Source organism: Erythrolamprus reginae, chromosome 6, assembly GCF_031021105.1.
Source record: "Erythrolamprus reginae isolate rEryReg1 chromosome 6, rEryReg1.hap1, whole genome shotgun sequence".
NCBI lineage: Eukaryota > Metazoa > Chordata > Lepidosauria > Squamata > Dipsadidae > Erythrolamprus > Erythrolamprus reginae.
The window spans coordinates 41,819,934-41,844,116 of record NC_091955.1 but is presented as its reverse complement, the minus strand read 5'-3'; the positions used below and the strand labels follow the sequence as shown (position 1 = coordinate 41,844,116).

Here is a 24,183-nt window from a genome sequence, read left to right as displayed (position 1 = left end):
CTTGCGGAAACCAGGGCCTTCAAATTAGCTTCAAACCAATTGGCAGAAATGAATGCTTCAGCCCACGCTACAGTTACAATGCCTGTTTCATCCTCTACCCCTCCTCCTCCTCTCCATCCAGACATTGAATTACTTATTTCTCAGGAGGAGGAAGTGTGCCGCTTAAGTGAAGGATGAAATCGCCCCTGCCAATTGATTGGCTGGGGTTCTCCACCATCCCATTGTAGAGGGTGTGGAGGGTTGCATTTTCATGCTTCCTGCCCTTTTGTTGATGCTGACTGCCATCATTGCAGCTGTAAAGGACACAGTCCCAGAGTCTGTCAGTCTCGTAACCAGCATCCATCAGCTGCGAACTTGTTCTGGGAGACAACTTCTATTAGCCAGTATTGGTTTCAAGGGAGAGCTTATTCCAGGCAGCCTCGATGTAATTCCATCTATGGTGAGAATACGCCCTCTTCTTCTGATGTTCACAATACTTCCTTATCTCCTCCTAACAAGATAATTGTAACCATGACTCTTGGTTCCTCACTGTGCAGTATAGAAGTGGACACCGGGTCGGTGTTCTCCCTCATTTCCTTTGCCACTTTGTTGCATTTCTTTCCTCGTTTGCGGAGAAGCATTTTGCAACATCCTGCTATAACTTTAAATGATTATCAAGGCAAGATTATTCCTATGATCGGACGGGGGAGAATTTCCTGTTAGTTACAAAAAAATTGTGGAAAATTGCCCCTTATGGTGGTGGACAGTCCCTTATCTACACTTCTAGGACTTGATTGGTTCATGGCATTCGGGTTGTTAATAACCAGCATTCACTCCACACAAAAAGCCGATATAGCAACAATTTTGGCAAGGGAATTTCCTGATGTTTTTAATGGTGAACTGGGAAAATATAAGGGGTCCCCTGTGTTGTTTAACCTAAATCCTGCAGTGCAGCCTGTTCGCCTCAAATCAAGGCATGTCCCACTTCCTCTCCGCCTAAACGTTGACGCAGAAATTGATAGGCACAGGGCATATTGGAGCCAGTGGAACAATCAACATGGGAAATCCCAATTGTTACTGCCATCAAACCAGATGGCAGTGTTCAGATTTGTGCAGACTATAAAAGTTAAGTCAATTTGGCATTATCCTCACAAGCATACCCGGTGCCAGTTGTACAACACATATTGCACTTGTTGGGGGAGAGTTCTATATTTGCTAAACTTGACCTCTCCCAGGCTTATCAGCAATTGCTGGTTGATAGCCAAACCGCTGAGGCACAAACCATCATTACACATCGGGGTGCTTTTAGGTGCATTCACCTTCAATTTGGCATAAGTATAGCCCCTGCAATATTTCAAGGACTCATGGAGCACCTATTGTATGGCACTGCAGGAACAATCCCATATTTTGATGATGTAATTGTTACTACTTCATTGAAGATTGAACTACTAAACAGGGTTAGGCAAGTACTTACAAAGTTTCAGGAAGTGGGTCTTAGTTTGAAGGCACATAACTGTATTTTTGCGGTACCTTAATTAGAATTTTTACAATTTCTTATCGACACCTCAGGAATTCATCCAATCCCAGCAAAGACTAGAGCCATAACAGAAGTACCAATTCCTCAGTCTAAGGAAGAATTACAGCCCTTTTTTAGGACTTTTAAATTTTTATTCCGTGTTTATTCTACATAAAGCCTCTCTTGCTGAGCCTCTTCATTGGTTGTTGGATAGGGGGGCAGTTTGTAAGTAGGGTCCAATCCAAGCAGCAGTGTTTATGGCTGTTAAACAGGTGCTCACTTCTAATTCTGTGTTAGCACAATATTCCCCGTTTACCACTTGTTCTTACGTGTGACGCTTCTCCGTACAGTGTTGGGGCTGTTTTGAGTCATTGTTTGCCAAATGGCACTGAAGCTCCTATTTCTTTTTTCTCACGAACACTTACTAGGCAGTAAAGGAACTATAGTCAGATAGATAGGGAGGCTTTGGCGTTGGTTGCAGGAGTACAATGTTTTCACCATTATTTGTATGGCCAATCATTTCAATTGGTTACAGATCATCAGCCATTGTTAGGTCTTTTGGCTGGTGACTAGCAGAGTCCACAACTACTATCTCCTCGTATGACAAGGTGGGCAGTTTTCTTGGCCAACTATCCATATTCATTAATTTATCAGCCAGGGAAGAATATAGGCCACACCAACACCTTAAGTCATTGTCCCCTGCCCATTACTTTAGAAGACCCAGCTCCAACATCTTTGGTGTTAGCTATTCAGGATTCCCTGGTGCTTTTAACTGCTGCAGACTTTGCCAATGCTCTCTATCAAGATATTATATTGTCCACTGTATATGGCTGGGTACTCAGAGGGTGGCCAAAGAATCATGGGCAAGTGGAGTTCTCTCCCTTTCTTAATCAACTCTGAATTATCAATAATGATGGGGTGCTTATTGTGGGGAAATCGTGTAGTCATTCCACTTGCACTGAGGTGCCCTGTGCTTGACATGTGGCCATTTGGCAATTGTCAGGATGAAGGCCCTTGCGAGGGGCTGTGTGTGGTGTCCTAACATTAATTCCAATATTGAACATAGAGTTGCCAGTTGCCTTCCATGTCAACAAAATAGAGCCGCTCCACCTAAAGCTCAACCTCGGGAATGGGAAATGACGGATCGACCTTGGTCCTGCATATTGATTTGGCCGGACCTATGGACAATCAGATGTTTCTTATCATGGGCAATGCCTTTTCAAAATGGTTAGAGGTTAGCCTCTTACCATCTATGACATCTTCTGCTGTCATAACCTGCCTTGAAGCCTTATTTGCTACGCATGGACATTCTGATCTCATCATATTGGACAATGGTCCTCAATTCACCTCAGCCACTTTTGAGGTTTTTTTTGGCAGGGTTGGGAATTCGCCATGGCCTCATAGCACCTTGGCATCCATCCAGTAATGGTATGGTAGAACAAATGGTCTATTCGACCAAGGAATCATTAAGCAGGCTTACCTAGGGCACATGGAAACAAAGAGTATCAGAACTGTTGTTAGCTCAACATACAACACCCAGCACAGTAACTCATAAAACGCCAGCTGAGTTACTAATGAAGTGTAAATTACGAACAATGCTTGATCGCCTGCATCCATTTTATGTCTCATCTCCAGTGCTTCCAGGAAAACCTATTTGGGTGTTTCAAGTGCCAGGAAAGATCTCTAGCTTGAAGAGGCCTCGATCTTATATGGTAATTTTTGAGGATGGTCATGAATGGCATCACCACATTGACCAATTGCATAAAAGCGTCCCCCAGACTAGAGCAGAAGATAATTGTCCTGGCGTTTGTCCAAACGTGGAGTTATCTGATGATGATATGGACAATTTTTATTTATCTACCCCTGATGGACTTGATGGACAAGCTGCTGGGACTAAGGAGTTGCCCCCTCGATCACCACTAGTAGAAGTGAATCATGAGGTGGTTGAGCCACTCTCTCCGCACTATTCTGGGCGAACTCGGAAGTGGATGGCACATTTAGATTTTGTATGTGCCAGCTAAAAGGGGAAGGGATGTAATGTATTAAGGCTATTACTAGGACGTGTAAGGGCAGAGGTCATAATAACTTAAGTAATTAGTCATTAGTGAGGCTTTTTATATGTGCCACTGTGTGGCATCTTCTGTTCTTGTTTTAGAGTTGTTGCTTCAATAAACATTGTTTGCTTATTCCTCGGCTCATGATTTAATATATAACATTCGTCCTTTTACACAAGAACCAGATGATTATGAAAGTTTCCAATGAATAATGAATTGCTTCCATTTGTTATGCTACGGACCTCATATCTTTGACAATAGTTTTTATAAGGTTTTTAAGCTTTACTTGCTCAAAGTAAACAACTGCATATCAACAGATATAATACAAAATTGAATCTCATTATTTGTAGCACACATTTAATTTTTTAAATGCAGACCATAAATTACTTTGATGTTATTTTTGTAACATTTGCAGCATAAAGGTAGGAAAATAATGGATGCTCTGGTGAAAAGGCAAGTCACTATTTTTAACATACCCTCATCTGTATAACAAGAATAAATTGGAATTATTACATCCTATCAGCCCTTTAATTATGCCTGCTTGATTGAACACTTGAATGTTAACATTGTTACTATATAGGAAGCCATCACAAATTCCATCATGTATTTTGCTTTTGGGGCTGCATTTAATTGAATTTCATTTGGCACAGAGGTGAGAAAAATCTGTAACTATGAAGATTACAGATGTTGGGGACTCATTTTAGCAACATCTAGAGAGCTACAGAGGATACTGTCTAGATACCTCAAGTAGTTAAGCTACATTGTTAACAGAAAAATTCTTATCATTGTTCAGGTTGTTGGTTAGGAACTAGCTTTCTGTTATGTGTTAATTTAAGAAACATGGAACATTTGTTGAGTAGGCCACACTTGTTTGGTAAGATATTGGTAAATATTGCTGTACTTGCATTTCATGCCATATCATATCATACACAACAATGCTATATGAGTACTCTTTTCAGAAGCCTCCAAAATAAAAGTTTGTCATCCAATTTTTAAATTTCATTTATGACAGAGCAGGGAGTAAACAGATTTTAAGAAATTAAAACTTCTGCATGCGCAGAAGCAAAAAACCTTGCTGAAACACGCGTGCACGTGCATCCTCTTGTAGGAAACAAAATTTTGCTGAAATGCACGCTTGCATGCCAGAGCCACAAAACTGCAGCAATTAGCTGTACCAGTAGGAACCTTCTACTGATTTTAATGCATTTTATGCATTGATGAAAATAACAAAGAGCCATGATGGTGCAGTGGTTAGAGCACATAACTGCAGGTTACTTCTGCTGATCACCAGCTTGCAGCAGTTTTGCAGATCAAATCTCACCAGGCTCAAGGTTGACTCAGCCTTCCATCCTTCCAAGGTGGATAAAATGAGGACCCAGATTGTTTGGGGCAATATATGCTAAATCTGTAAACCGCTTAGAGAGGGCTGTAAAGCACTATGAATATAACTCTAAATGTTATTGCGATACCATCAAGTAGTATAATTAGTTTTACTACTTTTATGCATTATGAAATACATGATGTTAGACTTGTAAATAAGAAATGCACACCATGGTAAAGATCTGATCACGATTTATTGAGAAAAGAAGCAAACATATCCTTCATTTGTACTGTAACAATAACAATACCTTTAATTGGAAGAATATGTATGTGTATAAGTAGTTATTTGATAATGGCAATCCCATCATGTATGTTATTAGAATTTGGCACCTACTGGCCTTTCAAAATTCTCTACCTAACTAATGGCAGAGAATTTGGACAGCTTTGAATAGCTTTCCCCAAAGGTCTCTTGGGATAAGGAAAGTTCTCAAGAAAGGTTCTCAAGAAAGAGCTGGACTTCCCCTTACTGGCCACAAAACGTGGCTATTGCAAAAGCCAAGTGGATGAAGTTCCATGTAGTCTTCCCTTTGAATGAAGTTGGACTATAGGCAGCTGGTGGAGGTAAGGGGTGCAAGTAGTTGGAAGAAGAATTGCATGACAAGGGACAAGCAGTTTCATGTTCTTTTCCCAGGACTGTTCTCCATACTGTATTTTTCAGAATATAAGATGTCCCGGTATATAAGACGCACCTAGATTTTAGAGGAGGAAAACAAGGAAAAAAGTATTCTGAACCAAATGGTGTAGTATTATATTGTTTAACAAAATACAGTGATACCTTGTCTTATGAACTCCCCTTCAAATGAGCTTTTTGTGATACAAACCCAGAATTTACTATTTGTTTGCCTTGTCTTAAGAACCATTTTCGTTTTACGAACCCAAGCCCAGGTGCATGGGCTATCTTACTGTGTGTCTGCTCTCATGCTGCGTGTGTGCTCTCTGACTGCTGCAGGGATTCCCCTGCCTTGTGAGTGTCATCGCAGGGATTTCCCATTTGATTACAGCCCCTGCTGGGATTCCAAAGTTTGGGGGGAGAGCCGTGCCTGAACCTGGAGCCCACTTAGGAGCTGCCGCCTGCTCAGAGGAGGAGAAGCCGCAGCCGCTACTGCCGCTGCAGCCACCACTGCGGGAGGAGACGCACCAGGCTCCGAAGTTTGCAAAAGTTTCTGCACCACCTCTGTGGCCAGGAGGCTCGGCGGGGAAGGAGGCCATGTTCAGGCGTGGGAGTTTGGGCCCCCTCACCCGCTTCCAGCCCCCTCGCACCCCTGGCCACCCGCCACTGCCACCCACCCACCTGATCCGCCCCTCTCTTTGGCTTTCTTCTCCTCTGCCTCCTGCCTTGGAGTGCGGCTCCTCCAGCAGTGGTGGCTGCAGTGGCAGTGGCGGCTGCAGTATCTCCTCTTCCTCCGGTTGCTAGTGAGGATCCTGGCAGGCATCTTCAAGCAGCCCTCTCACAACCCCTTCACTGACAGCGTTCCCAGAGAAGAGGCTGTGAGAGGGCTGGGGCAGGCATTCCCGAAGCACTCGGATAAAGCACTCTCACAGCTGCTTTGCTGGGAGTGCTTTCACCGAGAACTTCTGAAATGCCCGCCCTTCCCCTCTCGCAGCCCCTTCGCCGGGAGCACTTTTGTCCAGGGCTGCCAGCAAAGGGGCTGCAGGAGAGGCAGGGCAGGCATTTCCGAAGTGCTCGGAGAAAACGCTCTTGCAGCCCCTTCACTGGGAGCGCTTTCACCAAGTGCTTCTGGAACACCCTCCCTGCCCCTCTCACAGCCCCTTCACTGGGAGCGGAGACAGGCAGGACAGCCAGAAGTCGCTGTATTCCCACCCAGCTGGCTTGCCCATCTCCCCCTCCCACCCTTGGCCAATGGCGCCTGCTTCGCCCGCTCCTCCTTCTTCCTCTTCCCTCTTCCTCCCTTCCCTTCTTCCTTCTCCATCTCCATGCGAGAATGTCCTCCCTCAATCCCCGCTGGCTGAGGGAGGTTCTGCTGCCAGGGTGGAAGCTGTGTGCAGAAGGGATTATTTATTTGTTTGTTGGTTGGTTGGTTGTTTTGTTTGTTTGTTTATTTGTATGCCGCCCCTCTCCGGAGACCTGGGGTGGCTAATAACAATAATTAAACAACATATAACAAAACTAATATTTAAAATAATTAAAAGACCCTTATTAAAAACCGAACATACACACAAACATACCATGCATAAATTGTATAGGCCTAGGGGGAAGGAATACCTCAATTCCCCCATGCCTGATGACAGAGGTGGGTTTTAAGGAGCTTACAAAAAGCGAGGAGGGTGGGGGCAATTCTGTTCTCTGGGGGGAGCCGGTGCCAGAGGTCCGGGGCCACCACAGAGAAGGCTCTTCCCCTGGGTCCCACCAAATGACATTGTTTAGTTAACGGGACCCAGAAAAGGCCATCTCTGTGGGACCTAACTGGTCACTGGGATTCGTGCGGCAGAAGGCAGTCCCGGAGATATTCTGGTCCGATGCCATGAAGGGCTTTATAGGTCAGAGCGAACACTTTGAATTGTGACCGGAAACTGATCGGCAACCAATGCAGACTGGGGAGTGTTGGTGTAACATAGGCATACTTAGGGAAGCCCATGATTGCTCTCGCAGCTGCATTCTTCACGATCTGAAGTTTCCGAACACTTTTCAAAGGTAGCCCGATGTAGAGAGCATTACAGTAGTCGAGCCTCGAGGTGATGAGGGCATGAGTGACTGTGAGCAGTGACTCCCTGTCGAAATAGGGTTGCAACTGGTGCACCAGGCGAACCTGGAAAAACGCCCCCCTCGCCACAGCTGAAAGATGTTTCTCTAATGTGAGCTGTGGATCGAGGAGGACGCCCAAATTGCGGACCCTCTCCGAGGGGGTCAATGATTCCCCCCTCAGGGTGATGGATGGACATATGGAATTGTCCCTGGGAGGGAAAACCCACAGCCACTCTGTCTTATCAGGGTTGAGTTTAAGTCTGTTGACCCCTATCCAGACCCCAACAGCCTCCAGGCACCAGCACATCACATCCACTGCTTCGTTGACTGGACATGGGGTGGAGATGTACAACTGAGTATCATCCGCGCACTGATGATACCTCACCCCATGCCCTTGGATTATCTCGCCCAGCGGTTTCATGTAGATATTAAATAGCAGGGGGGGAGAGGACCTACCCCTGAGGCACCCCGTAAGGGAGAAAACTAGAGGTCGACCTCTGACTCCCCACTAACACCGACTGCGACCTACTGGAGATGTAGGAGGAGAACCACTGAAGAACAGTGCCTCCCACTCCCAGCCCCTCCAACCAGCACAGAAGGATACCATGGTCGATGATATTGAAAGCCGCTGAGAGGTTGAGAAGCACCAGGACAGAGGATAAACCCCTGACCTGGGCCTGCCAGAGATCATCCATCAACGCAACCAAAGCAGTTTCCGTGCTGTAGACGGGCCTGAATCCTGACTGCTGAGGGCCTAGATAATCGGCTTCTTCCAAGGACCACTGGAGCTGGAGCGCCACCACCTTCTCAATAACCTTCCCCATAAAGGGAAGGTTGGAGACTGGATGATAGTTGTTGAGAATGGCTGGGTCCAGGAAAGGCTTCTTGAGGAGGAGGCGCACAAGTGCCTCTTTGTAGGCATCCGGAAAGGACCCCCTCTCCAAAGAAGCATTGACAATCTCCTTGTCAAGCTCCGTGTCACCTCCCTGCTGGCCGAGACAAGCCAGGAGGGACACGGATCCAGTAAACAGGTGGCGAAACTCACAGCTCTAATGGCCTTGTCCACTTCATCAGGTGTCACCAGATCAAACTCTTCCCAGACAGATGGACAAGTATGGGGCCCAGTCAAATCCAAGTGATTTTATCAGTGAAAAACGTGTTAAAGTTCTCGGCACTCCTCTGCAAGGGCTCCCCAACTTCCCCCTGGTTAAGAAGGGAGTGGGTCACCCTAAACAGAGTGGCTGGGCGGGATTCCACTGATGCAATCAAGGCAGCATGATACACGCATCTTGCCACCTTGAGCACCACTTTGTAAGTCTTAATATGAGCTCTTACATGTGTTCGATCGGATTTGGACTTACTCTTCCTCCATTGCTTCTCCAGACATCTCTTCTGGCATTTCAACTCCCGGAGCTCCTCGTTGAACCATGAAGCTCTATGGGGTCTAGTGCTGCGGAGAGATCGCAATGGCACAATCCGGTCGAGAGCCTCCGCTGCAGCCTTGTTCCAGGCCTCAGCAAGAGACTCTGCCGAACTGTGGATGAGTGTATCTGGAATAACCCCAAGCGCTTTCTGAAAGCCCTTTGGGTCCATCAGGCATCTGGGATGGAACCACCTAGTCGATTCTGCCACCCTGGGGGGAAGGAGTGGAGTCAGGAAGTCAAGCCGCAATAGAAAATGGTCCGACCATGACAAAGGCAACGCTTCTAAGCCCCTTAGTCTCAAACCATTACTCAATTGCTCAGAGAGGAATATCATGTCGGGTGCGTGCTCCCCCTTGTGAGTCGGACCCTGTACTACTTGAGTCAGGTCCATGGCTGTCATGGTGGCCATGAACTCCTATGCCAGTCCAGAGGTTTCGCCAAGTTACGGCAGGTTAAAGTCCCACAAGACAATAAGTCTGGGGAACCCCACCGCCAGCCCAGCTACCTCCTTGAGTAGCACAGGCAGGGCTTTTGACACATAGCTGGGAGGCAGGTACATGAGGAACAAGCCCACCTGAACCCCTAAGTCCAACTTCACCAAGAGGGACTCACAACCCGCAATCTCTGGAGCAACAAGTCTTCACAGGCAAATGCTCTCCCTGGCTATAATAGCCACTCCTCTCCCCCCTTCCCTGGGGTCGAGGCTGATGCCATATCTGAAACCCAGCTGGGCAGATTTCAGAGAGAGGAACTCCTCCCTCTGGGCCCAGCCCGGTTTCAGTCACACATGCCAGGTCGGCCTCCTCATCCAGGATCAAATCCTGGATGAGGAGAGCTTTATTTACCATTGACCTGGCATTGAGTAGCAGCAACCTGAGCCCAGGGCCAGAATTACACTCATCACCAGTGCCCAGGGTTAAGCTCACGGAGCCGGAAGAAGGGATCGTTATTAAGCAGCGATCTCTCATTCCCCTAGAATGGCTAGCTCTCTGGCTCCCGCCATATCTGCCTCTCCCCAGCAACACTGGAATATTCTGACCCTCTGCCACCCCAGAGATCGGTGTCCCCTCCCCTCCCGCCTCTCCAGTGTCAGGTAGGCCAATTAGATCATTCATACCATTTCCATTCATTTCATCCATACCAAAATCCCACCCAGCCCACCCATAGCAATCATTCATTTCATACATATTATCCCATCCACTCCAATTGTCCATCAAATTTCCCCCCCCCCAATTTACTCTAAAATTTACTCTAAAATTGATATTAATTAATAATCAATATTAAAATATATAAATTAATTATTAAAAAATTAAAATTAGAAATATTTTTAAAATGTTAAGAATATAGGAGATAGTCCAGTTCATTAGTCTATCAGTCAAGTAGCACCTAAGTTCTAAAAAAAAGGTCAGTTCTGGAGTTATTCAAGTTCAGTGGGAAATGTCTGAGTCCTGGGTTTACTAGTTCTATTTCCCAGGCTGTTTTGTGTCGACCGCTGCCCACCCAATCTTTTCCTCTGTCTTCAGCTCCTCCATTTCTACGGAACCCTCCAATTTCCGCTGGTCCCCTTGGTCGCCATCCAATGCCTCTGTAGTTGTAGGGGGAAACTTCCAGTACATGAGCCCCTCCATGATGTCACGCAATCTGCATACGTACTCCATGAGGCTTTAGCAGAGTCCTTCAACTTCATTGGCATTTTTCGCAATCTCCGCCTTCCTCTCTCAGCCCTCTCCCTCACAGCAGCAGCTGGTCTGGGTAGGCCCTCCACCCGATAGACTTTCCGACGCCGAGCCCTCCCACCATATAGCTCTCAGTGTCTTAGGTCTATTTGAGGGCCAGGATTGTCATGGTAGTGGTGTTAGTTTATTTCCTCTCTCACCTCTCCCTCACCCCTCTTGGTCTCTTTATTTCTCGGACTCCGCGCAGCAGACAGCATCCTGGATCTGTTCACGGGGGACAGGGCTGCTGTGGTGCAATTCCTCCGATTCCTCTCTCGCCCCTCTCTCTTGCTCTCTCACTTCTCAGGGTTGGGTTTTGGCCAGATTCTTAGTCCTTCGGTCTCTCCTCATAGTATGACTCTGCCGCAAACGTCAGTTCGCAGATGCCATTTTCGCAGCTCCGCAGCTCCACGTCTCAGCTGATCAAACCCCAATGCGTCCACGGCCAAAAATGAATCTCCCCCACTGTGGAGTATAGCTGAGACGGGGGTCTTTGGAGGCAGGGGCAATTTACCTCACTGAACAGCCAGAGCAAAATTTGAAACTTGACTGAAAAATATTCTATATTCATGATGTTCCACTTTAGTCCGGCAGAGCTGCGGCTTCCACCCATCTCCTCGCAACCCCACCAGAACCGGATCATGGGCCCTGTGGTCCCTTTCCCCCCTCCCGCCCCCTTTGATACCCAGGCAGGAGTTATGTGTATGTGCGTGAGAGAGAAAAGGTTTTTCTCATAGAAGAGAGTACAGTGGTACCTCATGATATGACCCCCTCGCCATACGAACAACCTGAGATACAAACCTGGGGTTCAGAAATTTTTTGCCTCTTCTTACAAACTTTTTCCTTCTTACAAACCCGCCACCACCGCTGCCGAGAAGCCCCGCTGCCCGGCTGTCGCTTTTTGAAACAGCTGGGGGGCTTCTCAGCATCCTCCTGAACCTGAACGCCAAACCCGAGCTTCCGGGTTCAGCGTTCCGGAGGCTGCCGAGAAGCCCCCCGGCTCTTTCAAAAGATGACAGCCGGGCGGCGGGGCTTCTCGGCGGCCTCCCAAATGCCGAACCCGGAAGTTCGGCAAAAGTTCAGGTTCGGGAGGCTGTTGAGAAGCCCCGCCGCCTGGCTGTCACCTTTTGAAACAGCCGGGGGGCTTCTCAGCGGCCTCCTGAACCCGAACGCCAACCCGAACTTCCGGGTTCGGCGTTCGGGAGGCTGCCAAGAAGCCCCCCGGCTGTTTCAAAAGGTGACAGCCCAGCAGCGGGGCTTCTCAGCGGCCACCCGAACCCGAACTTTTGCCGAACTTCTGGGTTTGGCATTGGGAGAACGCTGAGAAGCGCCCAGCTGTTTCAAAAGGTGACAGCTGGGCGGCGGCGTTTTTCTGCGGGTTTTTTTTTGGTTGCACAGATTAAATCATTATACATTTTGTAATTAAGTTCGTAAGTAAAGGTACCACTGTAGTTATATTTTCATAACCTTTAGTAGTTGTTCTTCTGTATGTGGCACTATGTTCTGAAATGTGTCTTCTTATAACATATTCTAAACATTACAATGTGAATACAGTTAATATTAACCTCTTGCTATGATATAAAATGCATTTTGTATAAATAAAATGCACCCATAATTTTGATAAAATAAGGATAGATTTTGTAATACATCTATAGTAAGACAATACATTCAAATGTCACATCAGTTAAGTTCAGCTTAAATATTTGAAAATGCTAATGAAGGTTTTATAAAGGAGCTATTTCCATTTTTAATGGCTTAAAAAACTTTTACATTTATTTAGGACTTTCTATAAATAAGCATCTGCAGCAGATAAACCATGTAAAACACAGTAAGACAATTGTCTAATGTTGCTAAGCCACATAATATGTACAAATAATAGCTTTCTTAACAGCAAAACCTGATTAGACTTTCATATTTGTCAGAGTATTCAGAAATATACTTATCCAAAAGTCAATTGTATCTATATTTAAAGCACACATTTTAATATTAAGGTGCAACTCAGCACCTACCTTACTATATCTGATTTTGCTACACCCGAACTTAATATTCTTTCCCAGACAGTTATTTCTTTTCTGCTGTCTTTGCAGAATCTGATTCAACAGTTATTCATACTTACTCTTTCTGTATATCTATTCTTACCTCAAATATGTTCCCTATTGGTAGTGAAGGATAGGCGGCCCATATGAGGATCCATGCTTTGTAGCGATACTTTTCAAATTTGCAACAGACGGGCTGGGGAATTCTTGAAGTCCACACAACTTAAAGTTGTCAAGCTTGAAAACCACTGCTCTAATTGATACATCTTTGTATTCTATATGCTATACTCTCAATTATTTGATCAGGAAAGCCACAAATAATTAATGGAGATTCAATGGCACAGTACAATAGTACAATTGATATCTTAATTGTGAGTAGACCTGTCTCTATCACTGCCCCCAAAGACAATTTTATAATTAATAAAGTAGATGTATATTATTAATCATAAATGACATGGGTTTGTTTTGCCACATACGAAAGAAGTTGGAATTAATTCATTCCAGAAAGTTGTTTCATTCTAGATAGTTAGAGCATTATCTTAACATATTGAATCAAATTCAATGCAGGTCTTTACCCCAGACTAATAAGTACAGTGGTACCTCTACTTATTGTTCTGTCGGGCTCTCTGGTAGACTCCTCCCAAAAATTCACAGGTACAAATTTCAGACACACACACGTTTGAAAATTCAAAACAATGTTCTTTATAATGAAAATTCACTTAAACTAAGCCCTCTTTTGGTATAGCAAAGAGCACTCGTCTCCAAACAAACTGGTAATTTGTGCAAGTTCCTTATCAGTTCTGTGATACTTAGCTTGCAGCTGTGAGGCAATTCACAGTCCTTCTTTCACAAAGTGAAACACCCTTTGCTCTGGTTTAGTTTCAAAGCAGGGAAAAATCAGCACACAAAAAGTCAAAGTCAGTAAAGCAGTCACAAAACACAACGATCAGATAATCCTCTACAATGGCCAAACCCACAGCCCCACCCAACCACAGGTGCCCTCATTTTCTTTGATAATAATCTTTCAGTTGTTGTTGTCTATGCATCGCTCTCCACATGTGTGGCTGTATCATTAACTCTTGTTCTGAATCCAAGGAGGAGCTAGATAATTGATCTCCTTCTGCGCTGTCTGCCACACTCTCCTCCTCCCTGTCACTTATGTCTTCTTGGTCAGAGGAGCCTTCATCAACAGATTCCACCGGGGGCAAAACAGGCCTGCAGCATGTGGATGTCTCCCCCACATCCACAGTCCTTGGGGCAGGAGCTGGGCCAGTGCTAACCACAACACTTATGAACTTAATTTGTTCCATGACTAGGTTCTTAAGTAGAAAAATTTGTAAGAAGAAGCATTTTATCCCATAGGAATCAATGTAAAAGCAAATAATGCATGAGATTGGGGAAACCACAGGGAGAGTGAAGGCCCTGTTTCCTCCCAGGAGATTCCTAGAGAGGCCTCACGTTGGTTTCTCCCTGCCTTTTCCGGTTACGGTTTCAGAGCTCGGGTGTGTTAGTGGAAAATGGTTCTTGAGAAGAGGCAAAAAAATCTCGAACACTTGGTTCTTATCTAGAAAAGTTTGTAAGTAGAGGCGTTTGTAGGTAGAGGTACCGCTGTACTGTAGATTTCAACCACAATTCAACAACTTGTAAAACAGCATAGTATTTCAAGCATAATTGCTAAAGCACACTTTATTTTAAAAAGTACAATTATCTTGTTTTTGCTTTTATACACATAAAAATATGTTTAAAGTGTTCAACTGTCAACATAGTGCATTCACATTTAAACAGAATTTCCTTTGTCATTGTTAACATCAGCAGACATATTCTATTCTTTCCCATTCTGAATGTTTTTCTATGAAGTTTTTATTGCTCCATTTTTCTCTAGGAAGGCATTGTTGTAATAAATGAACAGAAAGGGCTCTTGATGGAAAAGACGGGTTCGGGCAAAAATTGGTCTTACCTGATATGGCTCTTCTCATCGGATGGATCCAGCATTCAGGATGGGTTGTCCTCATTTATTCAGAATGAGGATCAAGTCTGTTATTTTTGCTGGATCTTCCCTCCTAGGAGGGTTTTGATGAGACCAAGGAAGCAGACTCGATGTGGCTACCAACAGGATACAGTCAAATATATGGAGGCTTCCCTTCTTGAGACTGCCAAAAGAAGGGTGGATGCCTGTAGCTGCCATAGCATGTTAGGATAGGATTACACTATACAGTGGAACCCCGACATACAAGCTGCTCTACTTACAAGCTACTCGAGATAAGAGCTGGGAGGGGAGAGACATTTTTGTTTGTCTCCTGAGCTCAAATCCGCGAACTTCCGCGTTTGGCTTCAGGACTCAGCTGGGAAGCCGCGCGGCTGTTTTAAAAGGTCGCTGCCGGCATGGGGGGCTTCCTAGCACCCCCCCAAAGCCGGGTTGGGGGTTCGGGGGGGTGCTGGCAAGCCCCCCAGGCCGGCGGCGACCTTTTAAAACAGCCGCGCGGCTTCCCAACTGAGTCCTGAAGCCAAACGCCAAAGGCGAACTTCCGCGTTTGGCTTCAGGACTCAGCTGGGAAGCCGCGCGGCTGTTTTAAAAGGTCGCCGCCGGCATGGGGGGCTTCCTAGCACCCCCCCAAACCTGGGTTGGGGGTTCGGGGGGGTGCTGGCAAGCCCCCCAGGCCGGCAGCGTCCTTTTAAAACAGCCGCACCGCTTCTGAAGCCAAACGCCAAAGGCGAACTTCCGCGCCTCAGGAGTTAGCTCGCAAACGGCACGGCTGTTTTAAAATGTCGCTGCCGGCCTGGGGGGCTTTGCAGAACCCCCCCAACCCCCAACCCGGGTTCGGTGGGGGGCTAGGAGGCCCCCCAGGCTGGCAGCGACGTTTTAAAACAGCTGCGCCGTTTGCGAGCTAACTCCTGAGGCGCGGAAGTTCGCCTTTGGCGTTTGGCTTCAGAAGCGGCGCGGCTGTTTTAAAATGTCGCTGCCGGCCTGGGGGGCCTCCTAGCCCCCCACCGAACCCGGGTTGGGGGTTGGGGGGGTTCTGCAAAGCCCCCCAGGCCGGCAGCGACGTTTTAAAACAGCCGCGCCGCTTCTGAAGCCAAACGCCAAAGGCGAACTTCCGCCCCTCAGGAGTTAGCGGCGAAGTAACGTGAAGGATTGGAAAGCTGAAACCGCCCGGTTTCAGCTCCCCAATCGTCCACGTTACTTCGCTCCTGTCCTGGCTAAATCGTGTGGCAGCAAACATGCTTTGGGAGTTTGGCTGGGGGGGAGGGAGTTAGGAAGGTGCAAAGCAAGTTTGCTCCCACGGGGAAGGGAAAAGGCGGTGGCTTAAGCCCTTCCCTGTGCTTCGGAAGCCGCTGACGCGCCCCTCTGATGGCGTTCGGCGGCTTCCGAAGCACAGGGAAGGGCAGTGAAAAGGCGCGATGCTTTTCCGGGCAGCCGGCTTGCTGGCCGGAGAAGCGAGCGATCCGGGAGTCCAGGAGGGGGAGAGAAAGAGAAAGAGAGAGGGGGAGAGAGAGAAAGAGAAAGAGAGGGATAGAAAGAGAGAGAGAGAGAGATGCTCAGTGAGCCTTTCTTTTAAGTTGCCTTTCTTTCTTGCTCTTTTTCTTTCTCTCTTTTACCTTCCCTTCCTCTATTTCTTCTTTTCTTTCTCCTTTCCACCTTCTTCCCTCCCTCCCTCCCTTCACTCATTCCTCTCTTACTCTCCCCTTTCATAAGTTTCCTTGCTTCCTTCCTCTGTTCCTGTCCCTTCCCCCTTTCTTTCTTTCTTTCTTGCTTGCTTGCTCTTTTTCTTTCTCTCTTTTACCTTCCCTTCCTCTATTTCTTCTTTTCTTTCTCCTTCCCACCTTCTTCCCTCCCTCCCTCCCTTCACTCATTCCTCTCTTACTCTCCCCTTTCATAAGTTTCCTTGCTTCCTTCCTCTGTTCCTGTCCCTTCCCCCTTTCTTTCTTTCTTTCTTTCTTTCTTGCTCTTTTTCTTTCTCTCTTTTACCTTCCCTTCCTCTATTTCTTCTTTTCTTTCTCCTTCCCACCTTCTTCCCTCCCTCCCTCCCTTCACTCATTCCTCTCTTACTCTCCCCTTTCATAAGTTTCCTTGCTTCCTTCCTCTGTTCCTGTCCCTTCCCCCTTTCTTTCTTTCTTTCTTTCTTGCTCTTTTTCTTTCTCTTTTACCTTCCCTTCCTCTATTTCTTCTTTTCTTTCTCCTTCCCACCTTCTTCCCTCCCTCCCTCCCTTCACTCATTCCTCTCTTACTCTCCCCTTTCATAAGTTTCCTTGCTTCCTTCCTCTGTTCCTGTCCCTTCCCCCTTTCTTTCTTTCTTGCTCTTTTTCTTTCTCTCTTTTACCTTCCCTTCCTCTATTTCTTCTCTTTCTCCTTCCCACCTTCTTCCCTCCCTCCCTTCACTCATTCCTCTCTTACTCTCCCCTTTCATAAGTTTCCTTGCTTCCTTCCTCTGTTCCTGTCCCTTCCCCCTTTCTTTCTTTCTTTCTTTCTTTCTTTCTTTTTTTCTTTCTTTCTTTCTTGCTCTTTTTCTTTCTCTCTTTTACCTTCCCTTCCTCTATTTCTTCTTTTCTTTCTCCTTCCCACCTTCTTCCCTCCCTCCCTCCCTCCCTTCACTCATTCCTCTCTTACTCTCCCCTTTCATAAGTTTCCTTGCTTCCTTCCTCTGTTCCTGTCCCTTCCCTCTTTCCTTCCTTCCTTCCCACCCTCCGTCCATTCATTCACCCATTCCTCTCTTGATCGCTTAAATCCGGTCCCTGGTGCAAAAAGGGTTGGGGACCTCTGTCCTACAGGATTGGGTGGCAGAGAAGTTGAACATATGTAAATTTAAAAGTTTAAGAAAGTTTTCAAGTTAAGTGAAAGAAACTTAATTATTCATTTATATGTACATGTACATTTCTTCATTAAAAACATGTCTTTCTGCATAATTTAGACTAACTTTGTGAGTTTTTTGAGGGCTGGAACCAATTAAAATTATTTACATTAATTCCTATGGGGAAAAGTCGTTCGAGATAAGAGCTGCTCGACTTAAGAGCCCAGGTCCGGAACGAATTAAACTCGTATCTCGAGGTACCACTGTATCTGGACTTCTAACAACAAATGCCTTATATACTCCGATTCCATTCGCCAGGACAGGACTGCACGTAGGTCACATAAGTGAAGTCTGCATTTCTGGTGAAATCTGCTTAAGGAAGTGACTGGCCATAAAACGGTTCAAGCAATTCTCCTCGAATAACAAGAATGTGTCAGCAGGCAAAGAACTGTGTGATCAAAGGATGTAATTTACATTGCCTGGGGTAAACAGGACGAAGGCTGTGATAAAAGACCTTGCTTTGTGATAAACAGGAGATAGCTGTTTTAAACAACAAAAGGTCCCAGGAAATTGGCCATGAGAGACATTTGCTCAGTAGAAACTAGTTACGTGCCATATGGAGATAGGAATGACTCGGAAGTTGTGTCATTTCTTTTAGAGTTATGTTATTGGATGTTTGTATATCACTTGACATGTATGTGTAATCATTCCCATTTGCATATTCCCCCAATAAAAGGAGGTGCACAGCTCAATACTGTGTCATTTCACCCAGAGAGAGATGTGTCCAAGTCTTCTTTCTAGGATTCGCGTTCGTGAGTGACCCACCATGGCTGGGGTTGCTCTAAGTCCCTCTGAAGACATCATTCCCCTCAGGGATTTTGCAGCACCCTCAGATGCCTCCAAGCAAAAAGTAAGTCCAAAGAAAATGCAAACAATCACAGGAGCAACAACACCAATAATGCCAGTCCGATAAATGAGAGTACATAGGAACGGACCCCTCAAGGGTGGGTCTAAATGCTGGCTCCACCTGATGAGAAAAGGCATATCAGGTAAGACCAATGTTCCTTCTCCATCATGAATGGAGCCAGCATACAAATCTAAATAATAAATAAATAAAATAAATTGGACCTACCAAAGCTCAAAGTCCCTCAGGTGGGCACAGTTCAAGTCCGATTAAGTGAGACTCATTGTGAACCCTTTGCAGGACCCCACAGGCTGTGTCCACTGATGTAAACTTGTCGATCTTGTAGTGGCGGATGAACTGAAAAGAAGTCCAAGTTTGAGTCCTTCAGGATTGGGCGGCATAGAAGTCAAACAAACAAACAAACAAACAAACAAACAAACAAACAAACAAACGGATGGATGAACAAATAAATAAATAAAAGAAGTCATTGCTCAACAAACCTCCAAGAGGTTGCTTGTTACTGCACTGCGCATGGAGTGGGTCATGATCCCCAGTGGCTGCGGCAGTGACTCTTGATATGGTAAAAAGCACCCAAATAATAACAGAGAAAAAACCCTAAGGCCTCACCTGTTTTGGGGAATGGTTCAAGAGTTCGCACACACACAGGGGGGCAGGAGACAGGGATGGAAAAAGAGAGAAGTGAGAGGGGGAAGGAATGAGAAAAAAAGGAAGGAAGAGGGAGAAATGAGAAACAAATGATAGAGAAAAGGGGGAGAGACAGGAGGGAGACCCAGAAATGAGACAGTGGTAGAAATTTGAGGAGGGATGATTGATTAATAAATATGGATTGACCATGGAATGATGGTAAAAGATATATTTAGGTGTTGTTTAATATTAGGATGCATTAATTCATAAAATTGGATTAGAATTTTAAAACTATGTAGAATTACAAAGGTAAAATTAATGGAAGATACATATGATAAATAAGGGATTTATGATATGTACTGTATGATTTTATAACTTTGCATTATGAATTTAAAATATACAGTACTTGGAAATGTAGAAGATTGATGAAAGTTAATGCTAACTGAGCTTGGAAATATAGAATGAATTTATAGAAAAGTATAATTTATGGAAATATATTAATTGATGCATTGGTGTTCAGGTAGATTTTCATAGTATTACTAGATTGCTATAATACTATGATAAATATTTAAGAAATGAAGGCATTTTTTTGCATCCAAAAAGATCAGTGTCATTTGCTTTTCAAGGTGGTATTCGTAGTATTCTAAAGTATTGATGATCGTCCTAAGATTGTTTTCCTCTGCCTGCCTGGGAGAAAACCATTTTGATTGTCATGAATTATATCATTTAATTTTTTAAAAAGTCTGGTTGCATATATAGACACAAATAGAGAGATACTTCGTCTTATGAACTTAATTGGTTCCGGGAGGAGGTTCGTAAGGTGAAAAGTTCATAAGATGAAACAATGTTTCCCATAGGAAACAATGTAAAACCAATTAATGTGTGCAAGCAAAAAAAAAATCACAAAAACGGCGCTCCGCTGGGTGGCGGCGCCAGGCAGCGCTGCCAGGCTGTCACGTTTTGAAACACCTGGGCGCTTCTCGGCGTTCTCCGAACCTGGAACTTTGGCAAAAGTTTGGGTTTAGGTTCGGGAGAACGCCGAGAAGCCCCGCCGACCGGCTGTCACCTTTGCAGAAGAGCCATGGAGCTGTCGGCTGGTTGGGAGGCTCAAACGGAGGTGGGGAATCCCAATAGGGAATTCCAGGGGCAGAGCTTTGACATCACGGAGACATCCTTCCTGGATTGACTTAATTAATTAAGTCAATGGGAGAGCCAGAATTACTTAATTCCCATGTTAATAACTTAATGACTGCAGTGATTCACTTAACAAGAAGAGTAGTGAATAACGTAGCAAGAAGAGTTGTAAAATGAGACAAAATTCATTTAACATCTGTCTTGCTTAGCAACAGAAAATTTGGATTCAATTGTGGTAATAGGTAGGGGAGTACCTATACTTTAGAAAGTTATTCAAACTTTCATTAAAAATGAGTTGTATAGTTTGTGATATTTTAAAATTTTAGTTCAATTCAAAATACCAGTCATAAAAAGTGGCATAATATAAAATTTCAAGACAGCAAATTAAGTTTTTAAATCTAGATAACAGCACTATGTATTTTGCCTATAGTTAATGACTCTAACCATAGAGGTTCTCAAATTCTGAAACGAATTCCTAAAAAGATAAACAAATTTATGCAACCCACTTTATGAATAAATTAATGCTTTCATTGACATAACGACTAGGCAAGGAAATACTTTTAAATTTCATGTTATAATACTGGTATATGTTAAATAAAACAATTACAGAATTGTATAATTTAATTTTCAAATATTTATTTTATTTAATATGTTTTGATGGGATGAATGAACTTGCTTACTTTTGTTGACATCTGAATTTTATTTCTTGTTCTGAACAATTTCTGATAATTGCAAAAAAAACCCAACCCTGAGTCACCGAAGTAGAAATGCCACAAACCTTTATCAGCACTGTCATTGAATTGATTATTAGGATTGGGTAAGAAGCTTTCTAAAAATACCTAAAAATGTTTCCATGCTAAAAAGCCAAAAAAGTAAAAAATGATTTGGAATAGTAAATTTCACTATTAAAAAGTCACTCAAAAGATTATGGAATTACCAGTATGCTAGTGGAGATACATGACACAAACATTTCCAGCAGAAGCAATGCACAGTAACATTTGTTATCATAATTTAAACGATTTAGTTGGCAGCTCATACACTTCTTGCTGCTACTGAAAAAAGAAGCTAAAAATGCCAAAACTTCCAAATTTGATTATCATGTCTGAAACAAATCTTTTAAAAAATTCCTACATACCACTTCCAAACCAATGTTGAACTTCTTACTTAATAGAGAAGAAAACAATTGCTAGCTTTGTTTTCCAAAACCCATAAATATTGAAAGAATTGCTCTCTCCTCTTATACATTCTGTGCAGTATTTAGGTTAACAGTATCTAACATATATGGGAACATAACATCAAAAGAATAACCCAAGATGGCGATGGAAGCAGTTGTCTTGTCCCATCGCGGAAGATCTTAGCAAACAAAGTAGGGAAAATACTTTTTAAAAGTACATAAATAACGAAAATTACTAAAATAACTACTGAAGGAGCGCCCACGGACTCCTACCCTGAAGGACTTCTAGCGAAAAGCCTCTGCAAAGCTCAGCTAAGAAGAAATCAAGAACAAAAACCTTCTGATCCTTGCAAGCACGCACGGGCTCAAAGTTCAGCTATCCTGGACAGAGGGTAAGCAGGGACTATAGAAGAGATTGTGCAGGATGGAAGAGAACTTTCAAGTTAATTAAGCCAGCCGAAACTACCGTGGGGAGGGAGAGGATTTTTGTGCTGCGAAAGGAAGCCACTAGCCGGGAAAGGAAGCAAGGAGTCACTAGCGTTGATCTCCTCCCCGACACCCAGCTGATGCCTCCTAGCAGCCACCGACAACCAGGAAATAGCCTCCACCAACCTGGGATTTCCCCCCGGTACTCCCCAAAGCCAACGCTACCAGCCTGAGCCCCTTTCGCCCATCTGATTCCCGCCCCCTCACGGAGCCTTCAAAAATAAAAACCTTTGTGAGACACGCCCAGCTGATTTCCTCCCCCAGAGCCTTCGTTAGCTTGGAATTTCCACCCCCCCTCTCCTTAAGCTGCCTGCCTGAGCCCCTGCCGCCCAGCTCTTTCCTCCCCGCTCACCTTTACAGAGCCATCAGGTAATCTTCAGGAGGATTCCACCTCTAAACTCCAGAAGCCCAGAGATCTCTCCTCAAAGCTCTGACTCCCGAAGACCCATCCTGCAAATCTAGCTTCTGTTGAAAGTTGTATCCAGCATTAAAGAAACTTTAACCTCATGGCTTCCAACAAAGCCACTCTTCTAACAAAGAATCCCATAGGTGAAAGGGACCAAATATCCAAATAATTTAAATAAATAAATCAAGTGGCTGCGAGGGGTATTGGAGCTTAGCAGAATCATCTCAGTTTCCAGAGATACCATAAACTCCAATAGCCCTGCCTAATCATCCCTGATTGCTCCTAGCTTCAGAAACACAATAGACCCATCAGAAAGCCCCAAGATACTTAACCTCACTGACCTTAACAAAGAAACAATGTTTACTACCTACTGTCTAACAGCATTCTACTTCAACCCTACCTACTGGCAAGCACTATTTTATTAACAAGAATGCCAACCAAAAAAATCAAAAAATGACACAACCCCCCAAAATGGATGGTGATTGCACCAACACTGATGATTTATGCTACAAATGCATCAAATCCACCATACATAAAGAAGAATGCACTAATCCGGTCTTGCTAGGGAGAGGCAGGTATGGCGGGAAGTCATGGAGCTAGTCGTTCCAGGGGAAGGAGGGATCGCTGCTTAGCCGCCCCGAGTCTTCGGAGAGGGGCGGCATACAAGTCCAACTAATAAATAAATAATAAATAAATAAAGTAGCAATCTCTTCTTCCGGCTCCATGAGTTTAACTCAAGGCACTGGTGATGAGTGTAATTCTGGCCCTGGGCTCAAGCTGTTGCTACTCAATGCCAGGTCGGTGATAAATAAAGCTCTCCTCATCCGGGATTTGATCCTGGATGAGGAGGCCGGCCTGGTTTGTGTGACCGAAACCTGGCTGGGCCCGGAGGGAGGAGTCCCTCTCTCTGAAATTTTCCCAGCCGGGTTTTGGATATGGCACCAGCCTCGACCCCAGGGAAGGGGGGGGGAGGAGTGGCTATTATAGCCAGGGAGAGCCTTTGCCTGCGTAGACTCATTGCTCCAGAGATTGCGGGTTGCGAGTCCCTCTTGGTGAAGTTGGACTTAGGGGTTCAGGTGGGCTTGTTACTCACGTACCTGCCTCCCAGCTGCGTGCCAACAGCCCTGCCTGTGCTGCTGGAGGAGGTAGCCGGGCTGACGGTGGGGTTCCACAGACTTATGGTCTTGGGGGACCTTAACCTGTCGTCGCTCGGCGAAACCTCGGGGCTAGCACAGGAGTTCATGGCCACCATGACAGCCATGGACCTGACTCAAGTAATGCAGGGTCCGACTCATGAGGGGGGGGAACGCACCCGACATGGTATTCCTCTCTGAGCAATTGAGTAATGATCTCAGACTAAGGGGCTTAGAAGTGCTGCCTTTGTCATGGTCAGATCATTTTCTACTGTGGCTTAACTTCCTGGCTCCAATCCTTCCCCGCAGGGAGGCGGAACCGATTAAGATGTTCTGCCCCAGACGCCTGATGGACCCAGAGGGCCTTCAGAGGGCGCTTGGGGTTATTCCAGATACACTCATCCACAGTTCGGCAGAGTCTCTTGCTCAGGCCTGGAACAAGGCTGCAGCGGAGGCTCTCGACTGGATTGCGCCGTTGCGACCTCTCCGCGGCACTAGACCCCGTAGAGCAGTGATTTTCAACCTTTTTTGAGCCGCGGCACATTTTTTACATTTACAAAATCCTGGGGCACACCACCAACCAAAATGACACAAATCTAATAAATAAATAAATAAATACATACATACATACATACATACATAAATAAATAACCCCCTCATATATACAATCCCATGTAACATCCCCTTATAAATACAGTCAATCATC

The 24,183-nt window shown here is 45.1% G+C and overlaps 1 long non-coding RNA gene across 1 annotated transcript; it reads right to left on the bottom strand.

Moving 5' to 3' along the window:
* Nucleotides 1-5,110: 5,110 nt before the first annotated feature.
* Nucleotides 5,111-18,929, bottom strand: LOC139169450 (uncharacterized). The gene is made up of 3 exons (XR_011559480.1): nt 18,728-18,929; nt 14,766-14,958; nt 5,111-5,618 (listed from the first exon to the last, which is right to left on the bottom strand). It is a non-coding gene; the product is annotated as an uncharacterized lncRNA (long non-coding RNA).
* Nucleotides 18,930-24,183: the final 5,254 nt, after the last annotated feature.